An 8,613-nucleotide genomic window follows, 5' to 3' on the forward strand; every position below is an offset into this window, starting at 1 on the left:
CCCGACTTCTTTATGACAAAAAACTAAAATTTGACATATATATATTTTTATTTTATTATTATTTTTTTTATTTTTTTTGGCTTTTTAGCAAAAGGTGGGGTTGGACCCGATGAGGGTTGCCTACGTATCATGACCCCGCATGAATCAGACCTTGCGTAGTTCGGACCAATAAAAGATAAACAATAATGAACATTTTTTCAATTTTCATATTTGAAACAAACTGGGTTTCAAGGATTTAAAGATGACCCGCAAACTTGAAAATCAAACAAACCGCATGTTCTAATCAAAAGATTGGTAGACTCAAAAACAAAATTCCAGCTCCCTTTCTCTGTTCGACAAATGCAACCAAATGGTTATTTTTTGCAAATGTGGCCCCTTCCAAATTTCACATGAATTTTGAGGCGGGGGAGGATTATTTTGACACTTTACAAACTTATCCATTCTTTTACGAAAATAACCTTTCGACAACTGAAAGATACTCTAAGGCTATTTCGGCAAGAACGGTTTAAGACGCGGCCGAAGCTGGCTCGGCTTATTATGACAAAATTCAAACGGTATTCACCTGACCGTCGACTTTTTTTTTTTTGAAATTATAATAAAAACTTGGTGTTGCAAAACACGGCCCTTCAGCGTCTCGGGGACGAAGCTTTTATAAGGCTGTGTGGGTCCATATCTCAAAATGACCCAAAGGTGGCTGTTTATGCCAAGTCAGCCTTCCGGCGTCCCTTTCGGGAACATTCGGCTATTTATGACCAAAAAGCATCACCTGACTTATTTATAACTCTTTTTTCATCGTTTTTCAAATTAGAAAAGTCAATATTGCCAACACGACCTTTCAACGTCTCGGGGACGAAGATTTTTAGGCTGTGGGGGTCAACTGGACCAAGCCTTAAAAATGACCCAAAGGTGGCTGTTTATGCAAAGTCAGCCTTCCGGCGTCCCTTTCGGGAACATTCGGCTATGTCTTGATAAAACAGCGTCACCCAACTTCTTTATGAAATTTGACATATATATTTTGCTATTTTTTTTGTAAAGGGGAAGTTGGACATCACCCGACTTATTTATGAAAAAAAAAATCTTGACATGTTTTTTTTTTATTATTATTTGTTTTTGGATTTTTAGCAAAAGGGGGGTTGGACCCGATGAGGGTTGCCTACGTATCTCACATCCGGTGAGAATCAAACCCGCGTAGTTCGGGCAAATAGACTATTTTTGAGAAGACCCTTTTCCATTTTCTATTTTTTTTTTATTTATATAACACACAAACAAACTATTATTTTTCATTCATAACGAACAAACTAACGTAAAACCTAAAACATTCCTTCTTCTTTTTTTCATTTGTTTTTCCTATTCTAAAGAAAAAGGAAATGTTTTTTTTTTTTGGAGTTTTTACCTTTAGTAAAAGAAATGCTTGAACTTTTAAAGAAGAGTCAAAATATTTTTGCATTTTTTTTTTGGATTATATATATTTATTTTCGGAAATAATAAAATCACATTCAATGCCGGACTCTTTTTATTTTTATTTCTGGCATTTTCATAGACAAACAAAATAAAATAAAATAAAACATTTTAAAAAAAAACATACTCTTTTTCATTTTCATTTAATGGCAAAACAAACTATTTTCTTTAATATTTTAAAAAAAACAGACAGAACAATGATGATTTTTTTTTATTTTTCCTTTGCTTTTAATATAACAAACTAACAAGACATTTTTTTTTTATTTTCAAAATTTCGGCAGAGTTTCGACTCTACTCGGACTTCTATGCTGTTATTTTCTCTTTTTTTTCACGATTTTCTTATATGTGGAAAATGATGACAACATACAAAATCTATTTGAATTTTCATGCTTTGTTTTTATTTGTATTTTTATTTTTTATATTTATTATTTCTTTCAAAAATGTGGCATGGGAGACATAATGATTTCCAAGACTTTTTGGATTCCGCAAATGCTCCCCATGCGCTTTTCCCAACATATGAAGCGTGGGGGACATATGGGAATTCCAAGACTTCTTGGATTCCACAAATGTTCCCCATGTGCTTTCCCAAAAGCAAGCGTGGGGGACATAGGGAATTCCAAGGCTTCTTGGATTCCACAAATGTTCCCCATGCTTCGATTAAAATAACATCATGCTGGAAATGACCAAATGACTCATACGCCCTTGACTAAATACAACATGTAGCACATAAGATGCCGAAAGATTGTCTATTATTTTTAGGTTGCTTGTCCTAGACGGACCCAACCCCTATGTTGAGTCCCCTAAGTCAAATGCACATGATGCAAATAAACGTTCTTACTAGGGATCCGGCATGTGGCTTTGTTATACTAGGTTCAAAAACCTGGGTCGGTGTTCTAGACAGTGTACCCGAGCGGACAACTCGAGCTGAGGAAGGAGCTCCTTTCCGGGAACCAAAAGGCCAGCCGGCTTAGAAACTTTCCGAGCCTCTTTTATTTAGGGTATGACACTAACAGAATAGGGAGTCTCAACCAGTAAGCACATCCCCGGAGGTAAGAAGAGAAAGGTTTCGGCACAGTTTATATACAGTTCATATAATATCAAAGCGGTAAAAGCAGCATTTAGCACATTAGGCTCAAAACATGTAATAATCAGATAATAAATAAAGCCAAATAATAACAATTATTCTAAGCTCGAATTCTTAACCCTGAACCAGTGGTTCTGGGTGTTTAGCATCCCCAACAGAGTCGCCAGAGCTGTCACACCTCCTTTTTCCGCACCCGCGGGGGTGCAGGGGGAGTTTTTTCCAATTAAAGGACAATCGAAACGGGATTGGTTTAATTCTTTCAGAGTCGCCACTTGGGAGATTTAGGGTGTCCCAAGTCACCAATTTTAATCCCGAATCGAGGAAAATAATGACTCTATATTATAGTCTGCGTACTAGAAATCCGGATAAGGAATTCTGTTAACCCGGGAGAAGGTGTTAGGCATTCCCGAGTTCCGTGGTTCTAGCACGGTCGCTCAATTGTTATATTCGGCTTGATTATCTGATTTTATACAAGTATGAACTGGACAAAGGCCGGTTGGAGTGAACCGGAGTGAGATTTCTTCTTCTAGGATAGCGGTTGCTAACTGATTACCTGCAGATAAAAGATGCTACAAATGTATTTGCGAAATTTTAAACATGATGCAAATTCCCTTCGGACCATGAGGGTTGTCTTTGGACGATTAAAGATGACGTCCTTGGACCATGACGTCCTGGGTCGAATTGTTTAGTGAGGGATTCGCGGGCCATGAAATGGTGTTCTCATCCATGAAAATGGTGCCTCCGAACCATGACGCCTTTGAATAATGATATGCAAGTTCGAGAGATTCTCAGGCCATGGCATGGTGTCTTCCAGCTAAGAGGATGATACCTTGAGACTATGATGCCTTCGGATAGATTGACGATGTTTCAGCCCATGATATGCAATAATATGATGTTATCAAGACAATGCTTAGTCTTGTGAAATGGAGGGCAGAGCTTAGCCTGATTGAGAAACAAATAGATAGTATTAGCAATAGAGCAATATTTGTGCAAAGAGGGACAATGCTTAGTCCCATGCGAATGTGGAGGCAACGATTAGCCTCATGCAAGTATGGAGGCAAGGATTAGACTCATGTAAGTACGGAGGCAGGGATTAGCCTCATGGAGTCAAGGATTAGACGCATGCAAATGGGGAGGCAAAGATTAGCCTCACGCAAATGGGGAGGCAAAGATTAGCCCCATGGAGTCAAGGATTAGACTCATGCAAATGGGGAGGCAAGGATTAGCCTCATACGAATGGAGAGGCAAGGATTAGCCTCATGCAAATATGGAGTCAGGGATTAGACTCACGCAAGTATGGGGAGGCAAGGATTAGACTCATGCAGGTATGGAGTCAAAGATTAGACACATGCAAATAGGGAGACAAGAATTAGCCTCATGCATATATGGGGAGGTAATGATTAGCCTCATACATTTATGGAGTCAAGGATTAGACTCATGCAAATATGGAGTCAGGGATTAGACTCATGCAAATATAGGGAGGCAAGGATTAGCCTCATGGAGTCAAATTAGACTCATGCAAGGATGGAGGCAAGGATTAGCCTCATGCAAGTAGGGAGGCATGAATTAGCCTCATGCAAGTAGGGAGGCAGAGATTATCCTCATGCAAGTAGAGAGGCAGGGATTAGCCTCATGCAGGTATGGAGTCAAGGATTAGACTCATGCAAATATGAAGGCAAGGATTAGCCTCATGCAGTGAGCAAGCAGTAAGTAAGAGTAGCATATGTCTTAGCTGAAGATGTATATTCGGTGTCTGATGGATTGATTGGTAGTAATCGTGCTACGTGCATATATCTACGGATGTTATCGTTACGTCAGACGTCCCTACATTCAAAGAAAAATTGTAAGTTCTGTGAGGGGAGGTTGGTTCGTGCTTCTGTCAGCTGGCTTTGCCCTGCTCCATTCTGAAAGCCCCTTTGAGTCCCTTAGGTAGCACCTGGCTGTTATGAAAATAGAACTTTTCGAAAAATATGCAATTATTAATAAAAAATAGAGTTGTTTTGGAAACGTATTGATATATCAAGTAATTTGATAAACTAGTGACTGTAACACGTCTCAAAGGCATTGCAGCTATCTCACATTGGAATTTTGAGGGTCCTCCTCAAAATTCTGCCCCAGTTTGGTAGATGATCTTGAACTGTTTGCGGGTGACAGAACCTGATAAACCTTCTCCGAAATTTTGAGAATCCTTCTCAAAATTCTGCCCTAGTTCTCAACTGATTACTGACTTTCTGGCATACAATGGCGTTGGCCAGACTTGCTCCGGAATTTTGAGGACCCTCTTCAAAATTCTGCCCTAGTTTCTGATCTTGGGGGGAATGAAAATTTTATTATAATATGACCGAACCCATAAGGCTACCTATGTATCTCCTCTTAAACCGGAATCAGGTCAAGCGTAGTTCAATTACATCAAATGAGGAATTGTAAAGTATCTAAGCATAGTATCTCTTGACTGCGTCTGAATTTATTAGTTTTGGCCAGATTTCTCCATCCATTTCTGCGAGTATGAGTGCTCCTCTTGTCAGTACTATGTGAACCATGTACAGACCTTGACAGTTGGGGAGAATTTCCCTTTGGCTTCATCTTTATGTGGGAAGATTTTCTTCAATACCAGCTGCCCTGGTGAAAACTGTCTAGGTTTGACTCTTTTGTTGAAAGCTCTGGACATTCTGCTCTGATAAAGTTGGTTATGACACACTGCGTTCATACTCTTTCCTCGATAAGGGTCAATTGTTCATAGCGGCTCTTTATCCACTCTGCATCACTAAGTTCATCTTCTTGTATAATTCTTAGAGAAGGAATCTCCACCTCGGCTGGGATGACAACCTCGGTACCATAAACCAACATGTAGGGAGTTGCCCCGGTTGATGTGCGAACCGTAGTGCGGTATCCCAATAGGGCAAAAGGTAACTTCTTATGACATTGCTTGTGGTTCTCTACCATTTACCTTAGTATCTTGAAGATGGGTTCACATATGACTGTGGACTGTGCTATGAATCGATTGATATAGTTGAGACGCCCTAGGAAGCTCATCACGTCCTTTTTGCTCCTAGGCGGCGGTAACTCCTGAATAGCTTTGACTTTAGATGGATCGAGCTCGATCCCTCCGCGACTGATAATGAATCCCAGTAACTTTCCTGCGGGAACCCCGAATGCACACTTTGCGGGGTTCAATTTCAAATTGTACCTCCTGAGCCTATCGGAGAACTTCCTCAAGTCTATTATGTGATATGCGGCCCTCTTGGATTTGATAATGACGTCGTCCACATATACCTCTATTTCTTTGTGTATCATATCATGGAAGATGACTATCATGACCCTCATGTAAGTGGCCCCAACATTCTTCAAATCGAATGGCATCATCTTGTAACAATATACACCTCATGGTGTAATAAAAGTTGTCTTCTCTGCATCTTCTTCATCCATCCAAATCTGATGATATCCCGAGAAGCAATCTACAAAGTATTAGAGTTCATGCTTGGCGCAATTACCGATCAGAATGTGTATATTTGGCAGTGGGAAGTCGTCCTTGGGACTTGATTGAGTTGGTGCATTCAGATTTATGTGGTCCAATGAAGACAAGGACTTTGGGTGGTGCACTTTATTTTGCTACCTTTATTGATGATTGCTCAAGGAAACTTTGGATCTACATCTTGAAGACTAAAGACCAAGTATTGGGTGTCTTTAAGCAGTTTCAGGCTTCAGTTGAAAGAGAAACTGGAAAGAAGCTGAAGTATATTCGTACTGATAATAGTGGTGAATATTGTGGACTGTTTGACGAATACTGCAAGCAACAGGGTATCAGACACCAGAAGACTCCTCCTAAGATTCCTCAGCTCAACGGTTTAGCAGAAAGGATGAACAGGACCTTGATGGAAAGAGCCAGATGTTTGCTTTCTAAAGCAAAGTTGCCGAATTCCTTTTGGGGTGAGGCTTTGTTGACCGCAACACATGTTATTAATCTATCCCCTGCGGTTGCTTTGCAAAGTGATGTTCCAAACAGAGTTTGGTATGGCAGGGATGTTTCCTATGACCACTTGAAAGTGTTTGGTTGCAAAGCTTTTGTACATGTACCTAAAGATGAGAGGTCAAAATTAACTGCCAAGACAAGGCAGTGTATCTTCATTGGTTATGTCCTTGATGAGTTTGGTTATAAGCTATATGATCCAATTGAGAAGATGGTCGTGAGAAGATGTGTTGTTATCTTCATGGAGGATCAAACCATTGAAGATATTAACAAAGCGGAGAAGCTAAAATCTCCAAGTTCTGAAGGTTTAGTTAATCTTGATCAAGTTCCTCATACAAATGCGGATGACGTTGGTGGGCTCAATGATGATGGTGATGCCCAGAACCATATTCCAGATCAACATATTGACGATGATGATGGTGATAACAATGCTAATACTGATGAGGTAAATGCTCCTACTCACAAAGCTGTGGAGGAGTTAGATATTCCACTCATGAGGTCTTCTAGACCTCGCACTACTTCCTCTCGTTATTCACCCAATGAGTATGCATTACTCACTGATGGGGGAGAACTTGAATGTTATGCGGAGGCCATATAAGATGAGCACAAGGAACAATGGATTGAAGTCATGCAAGATGAGAACCATACTTATGAGTTGGTGAAATTGCCTAAGGACATGAGAGATTTGAAGAACAAGTGGGTGTTCAAAGTTAAAGCTGAAGAACATAGTTTGAAGCCCGGATACAAAGCTAGATTGGTTGTCAAGAGATTTGGTCAAAGGAAAGGTATTGACTTTGACGAAATATTTTCTCCTGTCGTGAAAATGCCCTCCATTCGGACAGTTCTTGGTTTGACTGTCAGTCTTGATTTGGAGATTGAGCAGATGGATGTGAAGACGGCTTTTCTTCATGGTGACTTAGAAAAAGAGATTTATATGGAACAACCTGAAGGCTTCAAGTCAAAAGGTAAAGAAAATCTTGTATGCAAACTTAAGAAGAGTCTATATGGATTAAAGCAAGCTCTCAAACAGTGGTACAAGAAATTTGAGTCTGTTATGGGGGAGCAAGGCTACAAGAAGACTTCTTCAATCACTGTGTGTTTATACAAATATTTTCTGATGATGATTTTATCATCCTCTTGCTATATGTGGATGATATGTTGATTGTGGGTAGGAATGCTTTCAAGATTGACGAGTTGAAAAACAGTTGAATAAGTCTTTTGCAATGAAAGACTTGGGTCATGCTAAGCAGATTTTGGGCATGAGAATTACTCGTTCGAGAAACGAAAGAAAGCTTTACTTGTCAGAAGAGAAGAGTCGCCAGAGCTGTCACACCTCCTTTTTCCGCACCCGCGAGGGTGCAGGGGGAGTTTTTTCCAATTAAAGGACAATCGAAACGGGATTGGTTTAATTCTTTCAGAGTCGCCACTTGGGAGATTTAGGGTGTCCCAAGTCACCAATTTTAATCCCGAATCGAGGAAAATAATGACTCTATATTATAGTCTACGTACCAGAAATCCGGATAAGGAATTCTGTTAACCCGGGAGAAGGTGTTAGGCATTCCCGAGTTCCGTAGTTCTAGCACGGTCGCTCAATTGTTATATTCGGCTTGATTATCTGATTTTATACAAGTATGAACTTATGTGCAAATTTTAACTTTTAACCGCTTTTATTATTATTTTTACGAGAATTGCAACGTCGTGAAAATATATCTCGAACCACGTTACATCAATGCACCCGTGGTTATTGACATATCTCGACTCGGTTGAGATTTGGATTTGGGTCACATAAATGTGCACCCGAATTAAGAAAAATAAATTATTAAGACGCGCCTAAAGCAACTAACGTATTGTTATTTTGGGGAAGGCCGTAAAATTTGCTAAACGGCATGTCCCGGATTCTAAGTATTTTTAATATATATATATACATTTAGAGGGCCCCGCAGCTTCTACATTTTGTTTGTCGAGGCTCGTCTCATTTATTATTAAAAGGAATTTACAACGTCATGGAAATGCATCTCGGGCCACGCCATAATCAATATACCCGTGAGTAGAGACACATTTCGATTCCGTTGAGATTTAGATTTGGGTCACATAAATGTGCACC

Source organism: Nicotiana tabacum, chromosome 10, assembly GCF_000715075.1.
Source record: "Nicotiana tabacum cultivar K326 chromosome 10, ASM71507v2, whole genome shotgun sequence".
In the NCBI taxonomy this organism is placed as follows: Eukaryota; Viridiplantae; Streptophyta; class Magnoliopsida; order Solanales; family Solanaceae; genus Nicotiana; species Nicotiana tabacum.